Source organism: Antechinus flavipes, chromosome 6 (genome assembly GCF_016432865.1).
Source record: "Antechinus flavipes isolate AdamAnt ecotype Samford, QLD, Australia chromosome 6, AdamAnt_v2, whole genome shotgun sequence".
In the NCBI taxonomy this organism is placed as follows: domain Eukaryota; kingdom Metazoa; phylum Chordata; class Mammalia; order Dasyuromorphia; family Dasyuridae; genus Antechinus; species Antechinus flavipes.
This window is the reverse complement of record NC_067403.1, coordinates 129,998,738-130,022,580: the sequence shown is the minus strand read 5'-3', so window position 1 is coordinate 130,022,580 and position 23,843 is coordinate 129,998,738. Positions and strand designations below refer to the sequence as shown.

The following is a 23,843-nucleotide window of genomic DNA, read 5'->3' as shown; positions in this document are numbered from 1 at the left end:
TCAATCTGTCCTGTTTTCATCATTCTGTTCAGAAACCAAAGGAGAACTCATATTAGTGACAAGTTTTGTGTTGTCTCATGATGGGAGGTCAGTTCCATGGGAAAGTGTTTCTTGCAGGGTATTGGATTTTTCAGATTCTTTATTTTCTAATTTTCCTTCCATTGTTGCCATCAGGATTTTCAGTAAAGCATTTTCAGTTAAGAGGTTTTCTGATGCATCTGCTCATTCTTGAAGCTTCAGTGCCATCTCCTCCAGCTCTCGGGTTTTCTGTTCATAGAGGGCCTCTAATTGCTCACTGTGGAGCTGAAGAACACTATGTTACTTTTCCAGTGTTTGTTTTTGCTTTTGTAGTCTGTGTTTATCTCTCCTGGCATCTGAAAGTTGGGATTCTACTTGGGCTTGAGCCCGATGAAGAGCAGTGATTTCTGCTCTTAATTTATGAATCTCTTTGTCTAAGTGGGATATGTGTCCTTTCTGTAATACTGCCTCATTCTGAAGACGTTCTTTGGTTTGTGGATCAGCTGAGTTCCCAACAGCGGAAATGGGATCTGAGTAACGCAAAATGAACTTCAGCAGATTGGGAAGGGTGATGGGAGAGTCCTCGGGAAACTTCACACTCAAGTCCTTCCTGTTGCATGGAAAAAACAAAATGGTAGGGAGATGGTCAACTATAAATTCCCAGGGAAGATCATTCTGAGCTATATCAATCCTGGCCACAGTAAATTTATCTGGAGGCAGGAGACGAGAAAGCTGAATGAAAATATGATTAAGAGATGCACAGAATCCACACCAACGTGCATAATACAGCAATAAAACATCCTTTTTTCTAAGGACTACCTCTCAAAAGGTATCAACTGTTACTTCAGAGATTAGGTGCTGAGAAGGAAAATGGATGCTGTCACTTCCAATAAGGTGCCTTTTCAATGGATTGTAGAGAACACTGAAGTTCTGAATAAAAGACTCTAAAGTGGGCTTTACAAGAGCTTGTTTTGGATCCAAGATATAATGAGATTCTTCTTTTACATCAACAATAGCGGCAAACTCTTTAACCTGAGTCGAACTTGATGCACCCAGCCTTTCTGCATACAACCAGAACAAATTTGAATCCAATAGATAAAGGTTCAAGGTCTTGTTGGTCCTGCAGCTCAGGCCTGTGATACTTGTGCTATTAATATCAACATCAGGAAAGAGAGGGATGCTCTCCTCTAATTTCCAATTTTCCAAGCAGTTTTTGTCAAATACTGAATTCCTATCCCAAAAGTTGGGGTCTGTGGGTTTGTCAAACACTAGATTGCTATAGTTATTAACTATTTTGTCCTGTGAACCTAACCTATTCCACTGATAAACTAGTCTATTTCTTAGCCAATATCAAATGCTTTTGGTGACCACTGCTTTATAATATAGTTTTAGATCAGGTACAGCTAGGCCACCTTCATTTGATTTTTTTCATTAGTTCCTTTGAAATTCTTGACCTTTTGTTCTTCCATATAAATTTTGTTGTTATTTTTCCAGGTCATTAAAATAGTTTCTTGGGAGTCTGATTGGTATAGCACTAAATAAATAGATTAGTTTAGGTGGTATTGTCATCTTTATTATATTTGCTCCACCTATCCAAGAGCAGTTAATATTTTTCCAATTGTTTACATCTGACTTTATTTGTGTGGAAAGCGTTTTGTTTTGCACATATAGTTCCTGACTTTCCTTTGGCAGATAGAAGCCAAATATTTTATACTATCGACAGTTGTTTTAAATGGAATTTCTCTTTGTATCTCTTGCTGTTGGATTTTATTAGTGATGTATAAAAATGCTGAAGATTTATGAGGATTTCTTTTGTATCCTGCAACTTTGCTAAAGTTGTGGATTATTTCTAATAGCTTTTTAGTAGATTCTCTGGGGTTCTCTAAGTATATCATCATATCATTTGCAAAGAGTGATAATTTGGTTTCCTCATTACCTACTCTAATTCCTTTAAACTCTTTTTCATCTCTTATTGCCAAAGCTAGCATTTCTAATACAATATTGAATAGTAATGGTGATAGTGGGCAACCTCGTTTCACTCCTGATCTTATTGGGAATGGTTCCAGTTTATCTCCATTACATATGATGCTTACTGATGATTTTAAATAGATGCTACTGACTATTTTAAGGAAAAGTCCATTTATTCCTGTACTCTAGTGTTTTTAACAGGGATGGGTGATATAGAGTTTATTAAATGCTTTTTCTGCATCTATTGAGATGATCATATGGTTTTTGTTAATTGGGTTGTTCATATAGCCAATTATGTTAATAGTTTTCCTAATATTGAACCAGCCCTGCATTCCTCATATAAATCCTACTTGGTCATGGTGTATTATCCTGGGAATAATTTTCTGTAATCTTTTTGCTAATATTTTATTTAAGATTTTTGCATCAATATTCATTAGGGAGATTGGTCTATAATTTTTTTCTCTGTTTTCATGATACCTGGTTTAGGTATCAGTACCATGTCTGTGTCATAAAAGGAATTTGGTAGGACTCCTTCAATCTCTATTTTTTTTCAAATAATTTATATAGCATTGGAGTTAATTGTTCTTTAAATGTTTGGTAGAATTCACATGTAAATCCCATCTGGTTCTGGGAATTTTTTCTTAGGTAGTTCATTAATAGCTTGTTCTATTTCTTTTTCTAAAATGGGACTATCTAACCAATTTACTTCTTCCTCTGTTAATCTGGGCAACCTATATTTTTGAAGGTATTCATCCATTTCATTTAAGTTATCAAATTCATTGGCATAACATTGTGCAAAATAACTCCTAATTATTGCTCTAATTTCTTTCATTGGTGGCAAGTTCTCCCTTTCCATTTTTAAGACTAACAATTTGATTTTTCTCTTTCCTTTTTCTAATCAAATTTACCAAGTGTTTATCTATTTTGTTGGTTTTTTCATAAAACCAACTCTTAGTTTTATTTATTAACCAATAGCTTTTTTATTTTAATTTTATTAATCTCTCCATTTATTTTTAGAATTTCAAGTTGATGGGGGGCAGGGGTTAATCTGCTCTTTTTTTAGCTTTTTTAGTTGCAAGCCTAATTCAATGATTTCCTTTTTCTCTGTTTTATGCAAGTAGGCCTCTAGAGATATAAAATTTCCTCTTACTACCACTTTGGCTGTATCCCAACATTTTGGTAGGTCGTCTCATTATTGTCATTCTCTTGGGTGAAATTATTAATGTGTCTATGATTTGAGATTTCAATCAATCATTCTTTAGGATGAGATTATTTAGTTTCCAATTAGTTTTTGGTTTATTTTTCTGTGGCTTTTTATTAAATATAATTTTTATTGCATCGTGATCTGAAAAGGATGCATTTGAATTTGAGGTCTTTATGTCCTAATATATGGTCAATTTTTGTATAGGTTTTATGAACTGCCGAAAAGAAAGTGTACTCCTTTTTGTCTCCATTTAGTTTTCTCCAAAGACCTATCATACCTAAATTTTCTAGTGCTCCATTTACCTCTTTAACTTCTTTTTTATTTATTTTGTGGTTTGATTTATCTAGTTCTGAGAGTGCAAGGTTGACATTTCCCACTATTATAGTTCTCCTGTCTATTTCTTATTGCAGCTCTCTTAACTTCTCCTTTAGGTATTTAGATGCTATACCACTTGGTGCATATATGTTTAGTATTAATATTGCTTCATTATCTATGCTACTTTTTAGTAAGATATAGTGCCCTTCCTTATCTCTTTTCATTAGATCAATTTTTGTTTTTGCTTGATCTGAGATCAGGATGGCTACCCCTGCTTTTGTTTTACTTTACCTGAAGCACAGTAGATTGTGCTCCAGCTTTTTACCTTTACTTTATATGTATCATCCTACTTCAAGTGTGTTTCCTATAAAGAACATATTGTAGGATTCTGGCTTTTAATCCAGTCTACTATGAGCCTCCACTTTATGGGAGAGTTTATCTCATTCACATTTATGGTTAAAATTACTAAGTCTGTATTTCCTGCCATCTTGTTAACTCCAGATTATGTTTTTTTTTTTCCTTTCCTTTCTCCCTTACCCCCTCCTCAGTATTAAACATATGAGCATTACTTGCCTCACACAGCCCTCTCTCTTTAGAATCCTTTCCCATACTTTAGAGTCCCTCCCCTTTTCTTAAACCTTTCCCTTACAATTTCTGTATTCCTTTCTATTTAGCCTACTCCTTCCCTTTTCACTTTCCCCCCACACACACACTTTTCAATGAGGTGGGAGAAGTTTCTCTGTCTACAGTTTCCTCTGTAAGAGGAAATTTTATATCTCTAGAGGCCTACTTGCATAAAACAGAGAAAAAGGAAATCATTGAATTAGGCTTGCAACTAAAAAAGCTAAAAAAAGAGCAGATTAGACACTGAATGTGTCTAATATTTTCTCTTTGAGTCAATTCTGATGAGAGTAATATTCACACTATGTTCATCCTCCTCCCTTCTTTCTCTCAGATATAATAGGTTTCCTTTGCCTCTTTGTGAGAGGTAGTACCTCCACTTTTCCCTTGGTACAATTTTCTTTCCACCTCTAGATCCTTTTTTAGATTATAACAGTAAAACCTAATCATACATGTATTTTTTTATGTATTCTCATATCAGAAATATAGTTCTCAAGAGTTCTTTTTATGCTTCTCTTGAGTCCTATATTTGGAGGTCAAACTTTTTGTTTAGTTCTGGTTTTTTCATCAGAAATAAATGGAATTCCCATTTTTATCTCTTTGGCCTGATGAATCCTTACCCTATCCTCCACTTCTTTCCAGTCTTGCCTTGCTACTTAAGGCCAGACACCTCTATTTGGATGATGGATATATATAAACATATATATATAAAGATAGAGATATATAGATATATTTCATAATTTTCATGTCCAGAATAGAACTTCTTATCATATTCTTTAGACTTACCCCTCTTCCTAATGTCTTCCTGACAGTGTCATCACCATCCTTACAAGCATCCAGGATTCCATTCTCAGAATCATCCTTGATGCTTCATTTTCCCTTAACCCTCCCAGCTGTATTCAATCATTTACTAGATCTTGTTTTCATCAATAAAATAATTTTACATGTATCCATGTGTCTTTATGCAAGAGGTTACTACTCTCTTACCTGAAGAATTTTTAAAGCTTTTTATTTTCAAAACATATGCACAGATAATTTTCAACATTCACTCTTGCAAAACCTATGTTCCCATTTTTTTTTTCTTCCTCTCTTTTCCCTACCCTCTTCCCTAGGTGGCAAATAATCCAATATATGTTAAATGTGCAATTCTTTTATATACATCTCCACAATTATCATGCTGAACAAGAAAAATCAAATCAAAAAGGAAAAAAAAATGAGAAAGAAAACAAAATGCAAGCAAACAACAACAAAAAGAGTGAAAATACTATGCTGTGATCCACACTTAGTTCCCACAGACCTCTCTCTGGATACAAATGGTTCTCTCCATCACAAGACCATTGGAACTGATCTGATTCACCTTGCTATTGAAAAGAGACACATCCAACAAAACTGATCATCATATAAACTTGTTGTTGCTGTGTACAATGTTCTCTTTACCAAAAGAATTAAAACACCTTCCTAACTAAAAAAAAAGAAAAGAAAAGAAAAGAAATAAATGGAATTCACTTGTTTCATTGAATGTCCATCTTCTTCCCTGGAAAAAAAAATGGTCAGTTTGGCTAGGTAAGTTATTCTTGGCTGCATACCAAGTTCCTTAGCCTTATGGAATATCAGATTCCAGGCCTTTTGAACCTTTAATGCGGATGCTGCTAGATCCTGAGTAATTCTTTTTGTGGCTCCTTTGTATCTGAATTGTTTTTTCCTGGCTGCTTGTAGTATTTTTCTTTGGTCTGATAGTTCTGCAATTTAATCACAATATTTCTTGGAGTTTTGATTTTGTGATCTCTTCCATAGGTGATCAATGAATTCTTTCAATGTCTATTTTACCTTCTGTTTCTACATCATCTGAGCAGTTCTCTTTGATGATTTCCTGAAAAATAGGTTTAGGCTCTTTTTTTCATCATGATTTTCAGGGAGTCCAATAATCCTTAGATTATCTCTCCTAGATCTATTTTCCAGGTCTATTGTTTTCCCAAGTAGGTATTTTAACTTTTTTTTCTATTTTTTCATTTTCTTAGTTTTGCTTGACTAATTTTTGGTGTCTCCTCGAGTTATTCATTTCCATTTGTTCAATTCTGATTTTTAATGATTATTTTCTTCATTTGCTTTTTTATTTCTTTTTGTAATTGTCCAATTGAGTTTTTAAATGAGTTGTTTTGTTCTATGGAATTTTTTCCATTTTTCCATTTTCCATTTCCATTTCCATTTCATATTTTAAGGAGTTATTTTCTTTTTCCAATTCACTAATTCTGTTTTTCAGGGAGTTGCTTTCTTTATCCACTCTATCTTCTTTTTTTTTAAATAACTTTTTATTGATAGAACCCATGCCAAGGTAATTTTTTACAGCATTATTCCTTGCATTCACTTCTGTTCCGATTTTTCTCCTCCCTCTTTCCACCCCCTCCCCAAGATGGCAAGCAGTCCTTTAAATGTTGAATAGGTTACAGTATATCCTAGATACAATATATGTGTGCAGAACTGAACAGTTTTCTTGTTGCACAGGGAGAATTGAATTCAGAAGGTAGAAATAACCCGGGAAGAAAAAAAATGCAAGCAGTTTATATTCATTTCCCAGTGTTCTTTCTTTGGGTGTAGCTGTTTCTGTCCATCCTTGATCAATTGAAACTGAATTAGCTCTCTTTAACAAAGAGATCCACTTCCATCAGAATACATCCTCAAACAGTGTCGTTGTTGAGATATATAATGATCTTCTGGTTCTGCTCATTTCACTTAGCATCAGTTCATGTAAGTCTTGCCAGTCCTCTCTGTAGTCATCCTGCTGGTCATTCCTTACAGAAAAATAATATTCCATAACGTTCATATACCACAATTTACTCAACCATTCTCCAATTGATGGGCATCCATTCATTTTCCAGCTTCTAGCCACTACAAACAGGGCAGCCACAAACATTTTGGCACATACAGGTCCCTTTCCTTTCTTTAGTATCTCTGTGGGGTATAAGCTCAGTAGAAACACTGCTGGATCAAAGAGTATGCACAGTTTGATAACTTTTTGAGCATAGTTCCAAATTGCTCTCCAGAATGGCTGGATGTATTCACAATTCCACCAACAATGTATCAGTGTCCCTGTTTTCCCACATCCCCTCCAACATTCCACATTATCTTTCCCTGTCACTCTAGCCAATCTGAAAAGTGTATAGATCCACTCTATCTTCTAATGAGTTGCATGTCTTATCCAGACCCTCTTGCAAAGCTTCCTTTCCCTTTCTCCATTTTTCTTCTAGGTCTTTTTAAAGAGAATTTTTAATATCTTCTATGATAGCCTTGTGTGATGGGGATTAGGTTATATCACCATTTGGGCTTCATCTGGAGACAGTCTGTTTTTAGTCTCCTCAGAGTTTGACATCTACTCTCTTTCAGTATAGCAGCTATCTATAGTTAGAGCCTATTTTGCTTTTTTATTCATTTTAACAACAAAAAAAAAGTTTCAATCTGCTTTTGGTGCAATGTGGGATTACTGAGTTTCCTCTACAGACAATAGAAAGTAGCAATGAAGCAGCAGTGGGACAGCAGTGGCTGCACTGGGATTAGCATCTGTGCTGGGGTCAGCATCAAGTGTCTGTGCTGGGAGCAACATTGTGCTGAGATCTTGCTGAATCCCTCCCAGTTCTGCGTGGGTGTGGCCAAGTCCAGAGAGATTTTTTTTGTTTATATCTTCTCTGCTGATCTACTGGCTTGCTGCCAGAGCAGAGTAGCTGACACTGTGGTAAAGTTCTCCCTGCAAATTTTCAGCCTGCAACGACCACACCCCTCTCCACTTTGGTCTGCTCAACATGAGCTGTTTCCCATAGTTTCACTGCCTACCTATCTGATTCTGCACCTGGCCTACCCCCATTCCATCTCCATGCGTGAGCAAAAACAGATCTTTTCTGGTGAATTTCAAGATTATCTTCTGTTGGTAATGTGTTATACTCCCAATGTTCATGGGTTTGGACAATCAGGCACTAATTCCAAGGCTTTTTTAATTCATAAAAACTAATTTGAGGGTAAGGGAGAGCTCAGAACAACATATGTCCTCTCCACCATCTTCAAGGGAGCTGATTTAAAATTAAGATAGAGTGACTGCTGCTTTATAATATAATTTTAGATCAGGTACAGCTAGGCCACCTTCATTTGATTTTTTTTTCATTAATTCCCTTGAGATTCTCGACTTTTTATTGTTCCATATGAATTTTGTTGTTATTTTTTCTAGATCAATAAAATATTTTCTTGGAAGTCTGATTGGTATAGCACTAAATAAATAGATTAGTTTAGGGAGTATTGTCATCTTTATTATGTTCGCTCGGCCGATCCAAGAGCACTTAATATTTTTCCAATTATTTAAGTCTGACTTTATTTGTGTGGAGACTTTTTTATAATTTTGCTCATATAATTCCTGACTTTCCTTTGGTAGATAGATTCCCAAATATTTTATGGTATCAACAGTTATTCTGAATGGAATTTCTCTTTGTATCTCTTGCTGTTGGGTTTTGTTGGTGATGTATAAAAATGCTGAGGATTTATGGGGATTTATTTTGTAGCCAGCTACTTTGCTAAAATTATGAATTATTTCCAATAGCTTTTTAGTAGAATCTCTGGGGTTCTCTAGGTATACCATCATATCATCTGCAAAGAGTGAGAGTTTGGTTTCCTCATTGCCTACTCTAATTCCTTTAATATCTTTCTCGACTCTTATTGCCGAGGCTAGTGTTTCTAATACGATATTAAATAATAATGGTGATAGTGGGCAACCTTGCTTCACTCCAGATCTTATTGGGAAAGGTTCCAATTTTTCCCCATTGCATATGATGCTTACTGATGGTTTTAAATATATGCTCCTGACTATTTTAAGGAAAAGTCCATTTATTCCTATGCTCTCAAGTGTTTTTATTAGGAATGGATGTTGGATTTTATCAAATGCTTTTTCTGCATCTATTGAGATGATCATATGGTTTTTGTTTGGTTGGTTATTGATATAGTCAATTATGCTAATAGTTTTCCTAATATTGAACCAGCCCTGCATTCCTGGTATAAATCTTACTTGGTCATAGTAAGATCCTGGGGATGATTTTCTGTAATCTTTTTGCTACTATTTTATTTAAGATTTTAGCATCAATATTCATTAGGGAGATTGGTCTATAATTTTCTTTCTCTGTTTTCAGCCTACCTGGTTTAGGTATCAGTACCATGTCTGTGTCATAAAAGGAGTTTGGTAGGACTCCTTCAATCCCTATTTTTTCAAATAGTTTATTTAGCATTGGAGTTAATTGTTCTTTAAATGTTTGGTAGAATTCACATGTAAATCCATCTGGTCCTGGGGATTTTTTTTTAGGGAGTTGATTGATAGTTTGTTCTATTTCTTTTTCTGAGATGGGACTGTTTAGGATATTTACTTCTTCCTCTGTTAGTTTGGGCAAGCTATATTTTTTGAGGTATTTTTCTATTTCATTTAAGTTGTCGAATTTATTGGCATAAAGTTGGGCAAAGTAACTCCTAATTATTGCTCTAATTTCCTCTTCGTTAGTGGTGAGTTCTCCCTTTTCATTTTTAAGACTAACAATTTGGACTTCCGGTTAAGATGGCGGAGAGGAGGCTCACAGCTGCATAAGCTCCACACTTTCTCTCACTATCCACTTCATTACAAGCCTCTGAATCAATGCTTGACTGAAAAAAACCCCACAAATAGTTACCAAGAGAAGCCATCCTTGAGATCCGCCAAGAAAGGTCTGTCTTTACTGGAGGGCTGGGGCGGTTTTAGATCGGGCGCAGGCAGCGGGCAGCGGCAGTGAGAGCACGGGAGCAGACTGGAGAGGGGGTGGGGAGTGATTGCAGCCGTCTCTGCGGGGAGAGCTTCACTACAGGTTTGGATACTTTGCTCTGGCAGCAAGTCAGCAGCCCAGCAGAGAAGCTAAAAACACCGGGGGTGAAGAATACAACCCCAAATAGCTGGAGTCTCTCAGGACCTGGCCGCCCCCCCCCTCCCCCCCACAGTGACTCAGCACGCTTTGGGATCTCAGAGCGCACGTGCAACACAGTCCTGCTAGTGCCTCACTGCTGCCCCCTGCAGTCTGTAGAGGAAGCTCGATAACACACCCAGCCCCCCCCCCCCCCCCAAAGAAAGACTCCAGTTTTTTCTGTTTTTCTTTGGTAGTTTGTCTTTGATTATTAGACAGAATGAGCAAGAAGCTGAAGAGAACTTTAACCCTTGACAGCTTCTATACAGATAGAGAGCAGACTCTAAATCCTGAGGAGACTAAAAACAGACAGTCCCCAGGTGAATCCCCAAAGGAGGAGATCATCTGTTCCTCAGCACAGATGAACCTCATAGAAGTGATTTAAAAGGCTCTCACAAGGGAGCTAGAAGAAAAATGGGGAAAGCAGAGTGAGGCTTGGCAAAAGAGCCTGGAGAAGTCAGTTAAAGGGAGAGTGGATAAAGAAGTAAAATCCTTGAAAAATAGGATTAGTGAACTGGAAACAGAAAACAGCTCTCTAAAAAAACAAAATTGGCGAAATGGAAAAAAATTCCACAGAACAAAAGAACTCAATTGGACAATTAGAAAAAGATTTTTAAAAAGTGAGTGAAGAGAATACTTCACTGAAAATCAGAATTGAACAAGTGGAATTGAATGACTCGAGGAGACAAGAAGAATCAGTCAAGCAAATCCAAAAAAATCAAACAATGGAGAAAAATGTGAAATACCTTCTGGGGAAGACAACAGACCTGGAAAACAGATCCAGGAGAGACAATCTGAGAATCATTGGACTCCCAGAAAAACATGATGAAAAAAAAAAAAGACTAACAATTTGATTTTCCTCTTTCCTTTTTTTAATCAGATTTACTAAGGGTTTGTCTATTTTGTTGGTTTTTTCATATAACCAACTCTTAGTTTTATTAATCAATTCAATAGTTTTTTTTTTTTTACTTTCAATTTTATTGATCTCACCTTTTATTTTTAGAATTTCAAGTTTAGTGTTTGACTGGGGGTTTTTAATTTGTTCCTTTTCTAGCATTTTTAATTGCAAACCCAATTCATTGACCTTCTCTTTCTCTATTTTATACAAATAGGCCTCTAGAGATATGAAATTTCCCCTTATTACCGCTTTGGCTGCATCCCAAACATTTTGGTATGATGTCTCATTATCGTTTTCTTGGGTGAAGTTATTAATTATGTCTATGATTTGCTGTTTCACCCAATCATTCTTTAGTATGAGATTATTTAGTTTCCAATTATTTTTTGGTCTACTTCCCCCTGGTTTTTTGTTGAATGTAATTTTCATTGCATCATGGTCTGAAAAGGATGCATTTACTATTTCTGCCTTACTGCATTTGAGTTTGAGGTTTTTATGTCCTAATATATGGTCAATTTTTGTATAGGTTCCATGAACTGCTGAAAAGAAAGTGTATTCCTTTCTGTCTCCATTACATTTTCTCCAGAGATCTATCATATCTAACTTTTCTAGTATTCTATTTACCTCTTTGACTTCTTTCTTATTTATTTTGTGGTTTGATTTATCTAATTCTGAGAGTGCAAGGTTAAGATCTCCCACTATTATAGTTTTACTGTCTATTTCTTCTTGCAGCTCTCTTAGTTTCTCTTTTAAGAATTTAGATGCTACCCCACTTGGTGCATATATGTTTAATATAGATAGTGCTTCATTATCCATGCTACCCTTTAGTAAGATATAGTGCCCTTCCTTATCTCTTTTAATTAGATCAATTTTTGCTTTAGCTTGATCTGAGATCAGGATGGCTACCCCTGCTTTTTTGACTTCACCTGAAGCATAGTAGATTTTGCTCCAACCTTTTACCTTTAACCTGCATGTATCTCCCCGCTTCAGGTGTGTTTCCTGTAAACAACATATTGTAGGATTCTGGCTTTTAATCCATTCTGCTAACTGCGTCCTCTTTATGGGGGAGTTTACCCCGTTCACGTTTATGGTTAAAATGACCAATTCTGTATTACTTGCCATCTTGTTAACCCCGGTTTATGCTTTTCTCCCTTCTTTCCCCTTTACCCCCCATCCCAGTATTAAGCTTGTGAGCACCACTTGCTTCTCACAGCTCTCCCTTTTTAGTATCCCTCCCCCCGCCTTAGAGTTCCTCCCCCTATCTTACCCCTTTCCCTCCCAGTTCCCGTATTCCCTTCCGCTTAGCTTATTCCTTCCCTTTTCACTTTTCCCTTCTCACTTTTCAATGAGGTGGGAGAAGTTTCACCATAGATTGAATATGTCTTAAGATTTTTCACTTAAAGCCAATTCTGAAGGCAGTAAGATACCCACTATATTCATCCCCCTCAATTCTTTCTCTCAGACATAATAGGTTTCCTATGCCTCTTCATGAGATGTACTACCCCCACTTTACCCTTTTTCTGATACAATGTCCTTTCCACATCAATTTCTAGAACAAGGTATACATGTATTCTTTATACATCTATATAGTCAAAATATAGTTCCCAAGATTAATCTTTACCTTTTTAGATTTCCCTTGAGTTCTATATTTGTAGATCAAACTTTTTGTTAAGTTCTGGTTTTTTCATCAGAAATAGATGAAATTCGCTTACTTCGTTGAATGTCCATCTTCTTCCCTGGAAAAAGATGCTCATTCTAACTGGGTAAGTTATGTTTGGTTGCATACCAAGTTCCTTAGCCTTTCGGAATATCATATTCCAGGCCCTTCGATCTTTTAATGTGGATGCTGCCAGATCCTGGGTGATCCTTTTTGTGGCTCCTTGATACTTGAATTGGGTTTTTCTAGCCGCTTGCAATATTTTTTCCTTCATCTGAGGGTTCTGGCATTTGGCCCCTATATTCCTTGGTGTTTTGATTTTAGGATCCCTTTCAGTGGGTGATCGATGAATCCTTTCAATGTTTATTTTTTCCTCTGTTCCTATGACTTCTGGGCAGTTCTCTTTGATAATTTCCTGGAAAATAGTGTCCAGGCTCTTTTTTTCATCATGTTTTTCTGGAAGTCCAATGATTCTCAGATTGTCTCTCCTGGATCTGTTTTCCAGGTCTGTTGTCTTCCCCAGAAGGTATTTCACATTTTTCTCCATTGTTTGATTTTTTTGGATTTGCTTGACTGATTCTTCTTGTCTTCTCGAGTCATTCAATTCCACTTGTTCAATTCTGATTTTCAGTGAAGTATTTTCTTCACTCACTTTTTTAAAATCTTTTTCTAATTGTCCCATTGAGTTCTTTTGTTCTGTGGAATTTTTTTCCATTTCACCAATTTTGTTTTCCAGGTTCACCAATCCTATTTTTCAAGGATTTTACTTCTTTATCCACTCTCTCTTTAACTTTCTCCAGGCTCTTTTGCCAAGTCTCCCTCTTCTTTTCCCAAGCTTCCCTCTCCTTTTGCCAAGCCTCACTCTGCTTTCCCCATTTTTCTTCTAGCTCCCTTGTGAGAGCCTTTTTAATCACTTCTATGAGGTTCATCTGTGCTGAGGAACAGATGATCTCCTCCTTTGGGGATTCACCTGGGGACTGTCTGTTTTTAGTCTCCTCAGGATTTAGAGTCTGCTCTCTATCTGTGTAGAAGCTGTCAAGGGTTAAAGTCCTCTTCAGCTTCTTGCTCATTCTGTCTAATAATCAAAGACAAACTACCAAAGAAAAACAGAAAAAACTGGAGTCTTTCTTTGGGGGAGGGGTTGGGTATGTTATCGAGCTTCCTCTACAGACTGCAGGGGGCAGCAGTGAGGCACTAGCAGGACTGTGTTGCGCCTGCGCGCTGAGATCCCAGAGCATGCTGAGTCACTGTGAGGGGGTAAGGGGGGGGCTGCCAGGTCCCGAGAGACTCCAGCTGTTTGGGGTTGTATTCTTCAGCCCCGGTGTTTTTAGCTTCTCTGCTGGGCTGCTGACTTGCTGCTGGAGCAAAGTATCCAAACCTGTAGCTAAGCTCTCCCCGCAGAGATGGCTGCGATCACTCCCCACCCCCTCTCCAGTCTGCTCCCGTGCTCTCACTGCCACTGCCCACCGCCTGCGCCCGATCTAAAACCGTCCCAGCCCTCCAGTAAAGACAGACCTTTCTTGGCGAATCTCAAGGATGGCTTCTCTTGGTAACTATTTGTGGGTTTTTTTTCAGTCAAGCATTAATTCAGAGGCTTGTAATGAAATGAATAGTGAAAAAAAGCGTGGAGCTTATGCAGCTGTGTGCCTCCTCTCCGCCATCTTAACCGGAAGTCGCATTCTCACTCTTTTTGTTGTTGTTTGCTTGTATTTTATTTTTTCTTATTTTTTTTTCCTTTTTGATTTGATTTTTCTTGTGCATGTATAAATATACATGCATATATTAGACTTAACATATATTTTTTACCATGCTTAACATATATTGGATTACTTTTTTCTAGGGGAGGGAGTGGGGATAAGGGGAGAAAAATTGGAACACAGCGTTTTGCAAGGATTAATGATGAAAAATTATCCATGCATATCTTTTGAAAATTAAAAAATTTTAATTTTAAAAAAAGAAAATTGAATGGGAAAGAAATATACTTCTTTTCTTAATGGTCTATGGCACTTACACAAAAATTGACCATATATTCGAGCATGAATATCTCACAATCAAATGCAGAAAGGCAGAAATAATAAAATAATTTTTTTTTAGATCATGGCACAATAAAAATTATATGTAATATAGGGCTATGGGAAAATAGACCAAAAATTAATTGGTTACTTAATAATCTAATACTAAAGAATGGATGGATCAAACAACAAATCATAGAAATAATCAATAATTTCATCCAAGATAATGACAGAAATAAGACAACATACCAAAACTTATGGATGTGGTCAAAGCAATTTTTAGGGGGAATTTTATAGTTCTAAATGCTTAGAATAAAATAGAAAAAGGAGAAATCAATGAACTGGGCATGTAACTTAAAAATCTAGAAAAAGAACAAATTAAAAATCTATAATTAAATACCAAATTAGAAATTTTGAAAGTCAAAGAAGAGATTAATAAAATTGAAAGTAAAAAAATTATTGAACAAAAAATAAAATTAAGTTGATTTTATGAAAAAAACAAAAAAAATAGATAAACATTTGGTTAATTTGATTATAAAAAGAAGAGAAGAAAACCAAATTACCCATATAAAAAGTGAAAATAGTGAACTTTAAAGCAATAATTCAAAGCTACTTTGTGCAACTATATGCCAATAAATCTGACAATCTAATTGAAATGGATAAATATTTACAAAAATATAAATTGCCCAAAAGTGAAGATATAATAGCTTATAGTATAGAAGAGTAGTATACTATATGCTTATCATTTCTTATAGATCAATAATATTCTATTACATTTATATATCATAATTTATTCAGCTATAAATGCTATACAATACTACAGTATATAGTATAAATATACCATAGAATATAGTATAAATACTGTATTAAAATACTTAGATTAAGTATTAACTACTTAAGTAACCCCATTTTAGACAAGAAAATTGAATGAACCCCCAAAGTGAATGAATATCAAGAAAAAATCTCTAGGACCAGATTGATTTACAATAAATTCTACTAATTAAATTGCTATTAATTACTTGAAAAAATAGATGATGGAGTTCTATCAAATTCTCTTTATGCTCAGAGATATTGTTGATACATAAACTAACAAGAGCCAAAACAGAGAAAGGAAATTATACACCAGTTTCCCTAGTGAATGTTGATGCAAAAATCTCAAACAAAATATTAGCAAAAAGATTCCAACAATCATGATCAATTGGGATTGATATCATGAATGCAGGAAAAAAAAAAAAAGGAAAAATGTAGATTCAAAATCAGGAAAACTATCAATATGGTTGATAATATCAATAAGAAAACTAACAGAAATCTTATAATTATCTCAATAGATGTGGAAAAAGCATTTGACAAAATGCAGCATACATTCCTAATAAAAACCCTAACAAGCATGGAGTTGAAGATAAGATAAAATATGATAAGATTAAAGAAGTGTTCATAATGTAAATGTAAAGGATTATGACAGAAGCAAATTAGGAGAGCAAGGGATAACTTACCTGTCAGATATTTGGAGAAGAGAGTAATTTATGGGCAAAAAAGAACAAGAGAACATAGTGAAATACAAACGGATAATTTTGATTATATTAAATTAAAAAGGGTTTGCACAAACAAAACTATGGTAATCAAGATTAGAAGAGAAGCAGAAAGCAGAGAACTAATTTTTATAGCCAATGTTTCTGATAAAGGCCTCATTTCTTTTTTTTTCCTCCTCAATATTTTATTTTTTTTTAAAATACATGTAAAGAGAGTTTTCAATAATCATTTTTGTAAGATTTTGTGTTCCAAAATTTTTTCTCCCTCCTTTCCCATCTTTTTCTTCCCTATCAGACAAATATGAAAATATGTTCAGAAGGATTATACATTTTGTTTTCCTTCCCAGGTTTTACCTTCTAAATCCAACTCTTCTTGTGCAACAAGAGAATTGTATGGTTCTGCACACATATATTTTATCTAGGATATACTATAACATATTTAACATGTATAAGACTGCCTTCCATCTAGGGGAGGGAAGGAACAAATTGGAACAAAAGTAAGTGCAAGGGATAATGTTGTAAAAAATTACCCATGCATATGTTCTGTCAATAAAAAGTTATTTAAAAAAAAAAAAAAGGATTGTACATGTTATATATATATATATATATATATATATATATATATATATATATATATATATGTGTGTGTGTGTGTGTGTGTGTGTGTGTGTGAGTGTGTGTGTATATATATATATATATAGGTTATACACACACATATATATGTTTTTATACATATGTGTATATATACAATATAGCTTAAACACATTAAATATGTATAATCCTTTTAAACATATTTTTATATTTGTCATGTTATACAAGAAAAAATCAGGCCAAAGTGGAAATAAATACAAGAAAGAAAAAGCAGACAAACAAAACAACAAAAAAAAAAGTAAAAAATACCATGCTTCAATCCACGTTCAGTTTCTATAGTTCTCTCTTTGGATGCCAATGTCATTTTCCATCCCAAGCCTATTGGAATTATCTGGAATCACTGCATTGCTGAAAAGAGTTTTACTCTGTCATAGTTGATCCCACATAATGTTGCTATTACTGTGAACACTGCTCTTCTGGTTCTGTTCTTTTCACTCAGCATCAGTTCATGAAAATCTCAGGTTTTTTCTGAAATCAGCCTACTCATCATTTCATATAGACAAATAATAGAACATTACATTCATATAGCATAATTTATTCAGCTATTTTGAAACTGATGAACATTCACTCAATTTCCAATTCCTCACCATTACAAAAAGAACTGCTATAAACATTTTTGCACTTGTGGGTCCTTTTCTCTTTTTTATGATCTCTCTGGGATACAGACTCAGTAGTGACACTACTGGATCAAAGGGCATGCTAAAAGGCCTCATTTCTAAAATATGTAGAGAATTAGGTTAAATTTATAAAAATACAATTCATTCCTCACCTGACAAATGGTCAAAAGACAGGAATAAGCAATTTTCAGAGGGAAAAATTAAAACCATCTATAGTCATATGAAAAAAAAGTTCTAATTCACTCTTGATTAGAGAAATGCAAATTAAAATTAGATTGGCTAAGATGGCAGGAAAAGATAATGTTAAATGGAAGGGATATGGGAAAACTAAAACATTAATGCATTGTTGGTAGAGTTGTGAACAAATCCAGCCATTCTGGAGAGCAATCTGGAACTATGCCTACAGAACTATAAAACTGTGTATATCCTTTGATCTATTAGTGCCACTACTGTGTCTGTATTGCAAAGAGATCATGGATTATTATTGTTCTGATTTCAGAAAAACCTGGAAAATCTCACATTAACTAATGCTGATTGAAATGAGAAGAATCAGAAGAACACTGTACACAGTAACAGCATCATTATGTGATCAACTATGATAGACTTTGCTCTTCTCAACAATACAGTGATCTAAGATAGTTTCAATAGACTTGGAATAGAAAATACCATATGCCTCCAGAGAGAGAACTATGGAAATTGAATGTGGATCAAAATTAATTATTTTTGCCTCTTTTTTGTTTGCTTTTCTTTCTCATGGTTTATTATGATTTTTCTTCCTCAACATGACTAATATGGAAATATGTTACAAATCATTGTACATGTATAATCTATATGTGATTGCTTATTATCTTGGGGAGAGGATAGATGAGGGAAAGAGGAAGAAAAAATTGGAACTCAAAATCTCACAAAAATGAATACTGAAAAAGCAAATACTATTAAGTTTAAAAAATTGTTATTTTTATGATGATAGATTTTAACTAAGAAAGAGAAACTGATAGCTAAAATATAAATAATAGTCATTTTGGAGAAAAAGTGACATCTTGAAGTCATGACAGAAGATGAAAGAAGCATAAGACATAGTCTGATTTCTAGAAGATCAGGTAGATTTAGATTCTACCTCTACCTCTACCTCAGCTGTGTGACCTTTGAACAAGTTATTTAACCTCCCTGCTCAATTTCTTCATCTGTAAAATGAAGGAGTTAGGCTTGATGGTCTCGAAGGTTTCTTCTAGTTCTACGTCTATGATTCCATTTCAAAAGTTTCATAAAAGTTAATAGAAAAGATTAAATGATCTGAATCTCCAAAGGCACTGTTGATTCAGGAGGCTAGAGAGCCATGCCCTGTGTGATGTCCAAAGCTAGTGGGGAGTTGGCAGGCCCTCTTACAATTCCCCCTTTTTGTTTTTATGGGACAGTTCTGCTAGCTTGAATTTTTGAACATTGATAGCATACCAGATGGAGGTTTATATAGATCTAAAGATCATGGGTAATAAGCGTAGGGTTATTACAACTACTAATATAATTGCTCCTGCAGTGATTCTAAATTGTTTCAAGTGACCCCATGGGTCAACTTGTTGAAAGAATGAGATGATTTTGTCAGCAAGTACTAATGAACAAGGTACCTTTTGTCATCAAATTTCAAGTAATTTATCGTATAAATTGCTGTTTGCAATTTGTTATGAATGGATCCATGAATTCTCCCTTTTTGTTTTTCTAGGTAGGCTTTGAGAGTCCGGTTATTTCGTTCAACAATGGCCTGCCCTGTTGAATTATGGGGGATTCCCGTTATATTTTGGGTAACTAACCAAAACTGACAATTTTTCATTGTTTAGAGCATACTGTTCCACCTAAATGAGTTCATCTGATCTCCATGTTAATTTTGGTGGTGAGATGTCAGCCTGTCCAGAGGACCCCATGTAAAATCTGTGGTTAGTGCAAGTCCTATTTGTTGTAAAATATCCCTTCCCCATAAATTTGTAGGAAGTCCAGGCACTAAATGAGGCCAAATTGTTCCCCTTTTAACTTTAAATTCCCACTTCAGGGGGCGCTGTGATTCAAGTGCTTGCTGAATTCCTCCAACTCCATAAATGTTTTTGAATCCCCCTGCTGGCCATTGAAGGTCTCAATCCTTTTCAGTAATATCTGTTGTATTGGCATCTGAATCAACTAGTCCCTTTAACCATCTGTTTTCTATCCTCACTTGTATCATTGGTTTTTCCTTTCTTATTGGCTGAGTCCAATATGCCGTTTTTCTGAGACTTTCCTGATTTAGGTATAATAGAGTAGCTATTGGTTGTCCCTGTCCTAAGTTACTCTCCTCATTAATGGTATTAATCATTGGGATTCTAGTAATGAGTTGATGGGAGTGATATAGATGTGTAATTGGGTTCATTCCTCTATATTGATTGTGAGGGGGGGATAAAAGTATCCCTATTCTTCCCTCTGGTATTGTGATAGGTTCCAATATTGGTACCATAACTGTGGTTAATGGATATTTCAATAACTGGATTTGTCGTCGCTCTTGGTCTCTACCTTGGGATTGTCCTCCCACTCTCTTTGTGTTAGTTTGAATTCCCCACTCCTTTGGGCTGGGGCTGGAATGTCACCCATAGTCATGTTTAAATAACCCTCTCTCTTCTGATTTCTGCATTCAGAAGCCCAATGACCCATTCTTTTACACTTTGGGGAGGGGAGGTCTTGCCCTGCCCTTCTCCTGTATCCATCTTCTCCACTTTTTCTAAACCTGCACTCCTTTTTGAAATGTCCTGATTTTCCACAATTATAGCAGTTTCCCTGTGGCTTGGTTTTCTAATTTTAGTTTTTAAACTGAGCATAAGCTTCTGCCTTTACATTAGCCATGAATACTGTACTTCCTATGTCCTCACATCTTTGAATCATTTCCTCAATGCTTGCATCTTTTCTAAGCCCTATCATTGCTCTCTTACAATCATCATTGCAGCTATTTCTGAATACGTCTCTCATGACTATATGTGTTCCTTCCATATCTCCCATGATATGGGATATAGTTTCCTGCACTCTAGCACAGAAGTCCACAAATGGTGCATCATTTCTCTGTTATAATGCTGTTAAAGAAACCTTTCTAGTTTTTTCTATATTATTGGTCATAATATCGGGTTGAACTCTGGGCATTGTTAGGGTTGTGCTTGATTGCCATCTTCCTACATTCCTCAGATAACAGGCTTAGAAATGTAATGTACTCTCCAGGTTTCAGGGTAGCTTGAAAAACTAAGTTCCAATCGTTCGTGTTGAGTATAAAGGGCGCCAGATCTTTATCATTCTTTGTAATTGAGACATTTTACCACTATGTGTCACTCTCTCCCTACTTTTAGATTCTTGGTCTGTTCTTTTTCCTCATCTCCCGAGCTTATATCGCCACTAAGTGGCGCTCGCTTCTCACTTTTAAAGTCTTGATTTACAACCCCTCTATTTCTGACTAGATAAACTAGGTCTCCGGATAACCTTATCTGTAGGAATTCCTTCTCCCCCATTATCTTTATAACTGTCCTTGAGTGTCCTTTTCTCTCCTTAAACTCCTCACATCTTTTTTCTGCATACTCACCAGCCAATAATGCTAATTTTCTTTTGATTTTAACTATCTCTGATTCAACCTCCATTTGGTTTTCTTTGGCTTTCCATCTCTGTAATTCCTTTTCTAAATTGGGGTAAAGTGTGTCTATCTCTAACTCCTCTGTATTTTCCTCAAACTCCTCTGTAGTTTGACCATTTTCTGACCACTAGGCTTCCCGTCTGCCTGGAATGAACTCTTTATTATGTTGTACAGAAAGTGCTGTCTTCTAGTATTCCAGGATTAGTTGATTGATATTCAGTTAATTGCTCCCCCACTAAAATCCAGGATTGTAGCTAGACCTGTGGTCTCTCAACAATCCATGAGTATACCTTCTGAATTATTTCAATAAATTAATTAATATCTTTAATGTGCTTAATTACTCCGGGATCTTTTGCTTTTGAATATATTATTCTAGTGTAATTCTTCTGTTCTAACTTTTCTGATAAATTTTTTTGCCTAATGATAGAAAGTTTCCTATCTCTCTGCTATAGTGATTACTTATATACTATAGTAATTATAGGATTACTTACAGCACTTAAATTTTCTCTTATCTCTCAGAGTTCGTCCTCTTGCCCAGTTTGGCAAGGAGTCCTCTAAGGAATCGCAGGCACTCTCTCACTTCTGCAGCAACCTTCAGGTGTGCTCCTCCCACGCTGCCCTTCCCAGGGAATGATGTAGTGGCTCTCTGCTAAGCAGAGATTTGGGGGTTTCCAGTCACGTTTGGGCACCAGACTATTGGGGTCTCGGACCCAAATCCCCATGTGGAACAGGCCTTATGTGACCAACACTGCCTGTCCACCTGAAATGGTGAAGACTGTGAGTAATGAGGGACGAGAGCCAGGGTAGTATGAGACTCTGTTTATTACAAAGGTGCTTGTTTCTAGTTATTGCTTCATACGTAATCACATTCTAGCTCATAGTAGATACATGATTTTATGAGAAATCAAAATCAAAAAAAATAATAATAAATAAAAGAAAAAAGAAAAAAAATAGAAAAAAAATGTAAAATACCTGATTGGAAAAACAACTAACCTGGAAAACAGATCCAGGAGAGATAATTTAAAAATTATTGGTCTACCTGAAAGTCACAATCAAAAAAAGAGCCTGGACAGCATCTTTCAAGAATATTCTAGAACCAGAGAACATAGAAATTGAAAGAATATACCAATCACCTCCTGAAAGAGATCCCAAATAAAAACTCTCAGGTATACTATAGTCAAATTCCAGAACTGCCAAGTCAAGGAGAAAATATTGCAAGCATCCTAAAAGAAACAATTCAAGTATAGTAAAGCCACAGTTAGGATACCACAAAATCTAACAGTTTCTACATTAAAGACTAGAGGGCTTGGAATATGATATTCCAGAGAGCAGTAGAGCTAGAATTGCAACCAAGAATCATCTACCCAACAAAACTGAGTATAATCTTTCAGAGGAAAAGGTCATTCGATAAAACAGGATTTGTGATGAAAAGACAAAACTGAATGGAAAATTTGATTTTCAAATACAGGATTCTGGAGAAGCATAAGGAAGTAATCAGGAAAGTGATATCATAAAGGACTTAATAAAATTTATCTGTTTATGTCCCTACATGGAAGGATAACTCATTAGAACATTATTATTATGGCAGTTAGAAGGGGTATATATATAGACAGAAGGTACAAGTATAAGTTGAATATAAAGGCATAATATCTTTTTTTAATGATGAAATTGAAAGGTGGGATAGGAATGTACTGTTAGAAAGGGAAAGGAAGAAATGAAATGGGTACAAGTTTTATGACAAATTCTGCCATTAAAAAAGAGGCAAGAAAAAGCTTTTACAGGGGAGGGGAAGAGCGGGAGGAGAGGGGGAGTGAGTGAACCTTACTCTCATCAGAATTGACTCAAATAGGAAATAACATACAAACTCAATGGGGTATAGAAATATTTCTCATTCTGTAGGAAAATAGGAAGGGAATGGGATATAAAAAGGTGGATAGGTGATAAAAGAAAGGGTATATTGTGGGAGAGTGATCAGTAGCAAAACACTTTTGAGGAGGGACAGGGTGAAAGAAGAGAGAATAAATGGGAAAATATAATTAGCAACAATAATTGTAAAAAAAATTTTCAAATCAAATTTTCTGATAAAATATTATTGTTCTCTGGGAAATAATGAGCAGGGGAACTCTCAGGAAAATAAAAACCTGGAAAATACTCTATGAACAAAATGAAATATACTGATAACAAAGTAATAGCAATGTTCTGGGATGATCAGCTGTAAATTACTTTGTTATTCTCAGTAGTACAATCATCCACAACTACTCTGAAGGACTTATTATGAAAAATCCTATGCATACCCATGGAAGGAACTGATTGAGTCTCGATACAAATCAAAGCATTCTCTATTTTTCTCTATATCTCTCTCTTTATTTTTAATTTAATTTTGCCTGAGGGCTTTTTTTTCATTAGGGTGAGAGATCTATGTTTCCTTTCACAACTTGACTTTTATGGAAATGTTTTACATAATTTCACATGTAATTTCTTGTTGGGATAAGGGAGAAAACTTAAAATTCAAAAATTTTAAAAACAAATTAAAAATTGTTTTGAATTTACACATAAAAATATATAAGCAACTCCATGGATTGCCTCATTAATTGCACATCACAGTCTGAATGGCAGCCATTCTTGATTCACTTGGCAATATTCAAACTAAGCATTTATCCAAAGATTACCATCAATATATATAAATTGTGATATACCTAACATAAGTTATGGAGAACAAGGAAATAGGGGTTTCCTATGAAGAACTCACTAAGATTCTTAAAGTTAAATCCACA

The 23,843-nt window shown here is 35.3% G+C and overlaps 1 pseudogene; it reads right to left on the bottom strand.

Moving 5' to 3' along the window:
* Positions 1-21,791, bottom strand: LOC127541444 (thioredoxin domain-containing protein 11-like; annotated as a pseudogene).
* Between the last annotated feature and the right edge of the window lie 2,052 nt (positions 21,792-23,843).